The following is a 3,841-nucleotide window of genomic DNA, read 5'->3' on the forward strand; positions in this document are numbered from 1 at the left end:
AAGGCATCTACCAACCAAAAACGAATAAATAAATGCCAGCATAGCAATATTAACATCAAACTAGAATTTAGGGCAGAAACAAATAACACAAGATAAATCAGACAAAGAAGAGATGCTGCTTAATGAAAGAGGAAATACACCAAAAAAAGAATGTTTTTCACTTTTTGGACTAGGATCTGCAATGACAGTTTCCTGAACCAGGTACAAGTGACACACACCTGTCATCCCAGCGACTCAGGAGGCGGAGGCAGGAGGATCCTAAGGTCTAGACCAGCCTGGGCAATTTAGCAAGACCCTATCTCACAATTAAAAGAATTTTTTTTTTTCTTAAAAAAAAAAAGTGGGGGGGGGGGCTGGGGGAAAAAAGGGCTGGGGCTGGGGCTCAGTGGTAGAGCGCTTGCCTAGCATGTGTGAGGCACTGGGTTCGATTCTCAGCACCACATATAGATAGATGAATAAAATAAAGGTCCATCAACAACTAAAAAATATATTTAAAAAAAAGTTTCCCAAAATACCATCTTTACTGCATGTAATACACTCTGAACCTCTATTCCACTTTTTTGTGTGTACAGAACCATGAGCCACCATCTCCTGACCAGTTGCTCAACCCACTAAATGTGTTTACACTTACTTGGAAACTCAAGCAAGCAGCTGCACTGATCACTGATAGCTAGAATCCTAACTTTTATTTTGGTACCAAGGATTGAACCCAGAGGCACTTAACCACTGAGCCACAGCACAACCCTCCCCTCCCCGCCACATTTTTTTTTTTTTTTAAATTTTGAGACAGGGTCTTGCTAAGTTGCTTAGGACCTCACAAAGTTGCCCAGGCTGGTTCTGAACTTGGGATCCTCCTGCCTCAGCCTCCTGAGCTGCTGGGATTATAGGTGTGCACCACTGTACCTGGCTAGTATACTAACTTTTAAATGTATAAAGCATTCATGTTGAACTATAGATTCAAGGCAATCCCAGCAAACAAAGTGACCATAAGGCTTTCAGAGAGACAAAAGACCTGGAACAAAGTCAGAGGACAAAAGCTACCCAACTTTGAATCTTAATATAAAGCTCTAGTGATCAAAACAGTGTGGCAAAAGAATGTCTTGAACCAGTACAAGTAGAACAGGGACTCCAGGAACAGAGCCACATAATACAGTCAACGGGTCTTTGACAAAGGAGTAAAATGAAATGCAATGGGAAAAAAAGATTCCTTTTTAGCAGCATGCTGGACAAGTGGCCATGCACATGCAAAAATCACGATGATGAGGACATAGGCAGAGACCTCACTTTTCACAAGGTAACTCAGGATGGATCAAGAGCTACGTGTAAGATGCAAAACTGGAAAGCTCCAAGAAGAGGGTTGGGATTAGCTCAGTGGCAGAGCTTGCCTAGCAAATGCAAGAACATAAGTTTGATTACCAGTATCGCACAAAAAAGGGGGGGGCTTTATTTTTCCCTGTGAAAGATGTTGTTAAGAGGATGAGAAGACAAGCCACAGGCTGGAAGAAAATGGAAAGAAAATGCTTGCAAAAGACATAGCTGATGAAGTACTAATATCTAAAACATATGAATTAAAAAAAAATCTCCTAAAACTCAACAATAAAAGCAGGAGGATCATTTGATCAGGAGTCTGAAGTCAGCCTGGCAGTACAGGGAGACCCCATCTCAAGATTAAACATCTGGCTGAAGTCATAGCTCAATGGTAGGGCACGTACCTAGCACGTGTGAGGCACTGGGTTTGATCCTCAGCACCACGTAAATAAAATAAAGGTATTGTGTCCATCTTCTTTTTTAAAAAGTTGAAAAACAAAACCAAAAAACCTGCAAAATGAAAATCAGCAATAAGAAAACGAACATGGCTAGAGATGGGCAAAAGACCTGAACAGGCGCCTCCCAGAGGTGTGCACAGCAGCACGCACAGAGGCCTCCATAGGGTCCCTGGGGCTGCAGAGCAGAGCTGAGCGGGAGTCCACTGCACGCCTGACATGCCGTCCAAGCCCCCCTGCCCCGCAGCACAGGCACCATCACCCATAAGCCCCATTCCTGCGAATGCCACCGCGTGGCCTCTGCCTCCAGTGGGGGTGCACCATGGCACAGCCTCTCTGGAAGGCAGGTGGCCTCAACCTGCAATCCAACAGCACTCTCCTTGGCATTTATTCCAACAAGTTGAAGATCATGGCCACACGAAAGCCTGCACATGGTTGGTGACACCAGCTTTATTCACAGCAGCCAAAACCTGGTGACAGCCTAGGTGTCCTTTGGGAGGGCATGGACAATTAGACTGTGGTCCAACCAGGCAGTGGACCCTCACTCAGTGCCTTCTATGGCTCTAGAGCGCCTGTGGGGCAGGTAGCTCCCCACTCCTGGTTCTCGATGCCTGAGTCCTCAACCTCAGGTGGCCTGTGCTGGAGGGGCCCCAGGGGATGTCCATGTGGTAGGAACAAGTACAGAGCCAACACTTCTCATGCGTTCACATCCTGCAGATGTATACCCTGAGTGTCAGGAGTAACAGGTGCCACAGGGTGCTGCTGCTAATGGTACAGCCCTCTCCAGAGAAAAGGGGACAGGGGAGGGGAGTCCTGGCAGGGTCAGCACTTGAGTGACAGGGAGAGACCACAGCATGGAGAATGGGCAGTAGGGAGTGTGAGTTGAAGGCTGGAGCAGGGAGAGGTCATTTCAGCCCCCAAGGGAGGCAGAGCAGGGTGCATCTCTAAGGGGCAGTGGCGGGGAGGTGGCCTGGGCTGGGCAGCACTAGCACTCCTCAGAGACAGGCAACAGTGAGGAATGGACTCAGGGTAGAAAATAAAGCAGCGGTTCTGTCTTGGATCCACTGAATTGGAGGTGCCTGGAGACACTCTGGGAAGGGAGGACACCAAGGCATGTTCATTAGCTTTTGTATTTTTGGTACTGAAGATTGAACTGAGGATCACCTTAACGCTGGGCTGCATCCCCAGTCCTTTTTATTTACTTTTTATGTATTTATCTTTTTTGCAGTGCTGGAAGTGAACCCAAGGCCTTGTGCACACTGGGCATATGCTCTACGACTGAGCTCTGGCCCTGACTCCAGCCTCTTTTTTATTTTTTATTTTGAGACAGGGTTTAAGTTGCTAGTGCTGGAGCCTCCTGCTTCACCCTCCCGAGTTGCTGGGATCAGACGTGTGCCCCTGTGCCCAGTAGCTTGTTAGTGCTTTTTTGTGGCACATGTGTGAATGCAGAGAAGCTCTAGGTCAGGAAAACAGGTCTTCAGAGTGGGGCCCTGCCACCAGCAATGCCCTAGCAGGTCTGCGCCCACTTTCAAAGCATGTCTTCTGCCTCCTGCAGAGTCACGCTCTTGAGAGTGGGTTTGGCAGCATTTGCCTTTCCACCCAGGGGTGTGCGAGGTTCACCAGTGAAGTCCCAGAACATGGTGCCTGTGAGCAGAGGGTGCTGGGGAAGGGGCCAGGAGGAAGTGGCCAGCTTGAATGCCCTCTGGAGGAGGCCCTGAGCAAGGCAGGGCTTCTCCAGTGGGATCCCCGCCCCCTGTTCAGCACAGCCCTGCTGCTCACAAGCTGCCCTCTGTGGAAGTCTGAGGCAGCAGCAAACACTGGCACAGAGACAGCCCTGGTCCAGGTCAGACCTGCAGAAAACCCACCCCATTCCACAGGAAAGGAGACACCAAATGGCACCTGGTGTTATTATGAAAACGCTTGACTTGGGAACCCCACTGCCCCACCACACCTGGAAAGGACTCAGCAGGTGTCCGTGAGGAGCCTGGGATAGGCTGGCCCTGTCCATGGTGAGGGTGGGGCCATTTTCACAAACCATTTCCCTCCACAGCCTGCCATTCCCAGGGACAGACACAGAA

Source organism: Sciurus vulgaris (genome assembly GCF_902686455.1).
Source record: "Sciurus vulgaris genome assembly, chromosome: 2".
NCBI lineage: Eukaryota > Metazoa > Chordata > Mammalia > Rodentia > Sciuridae > Sciurus > Sciurus vulgaris.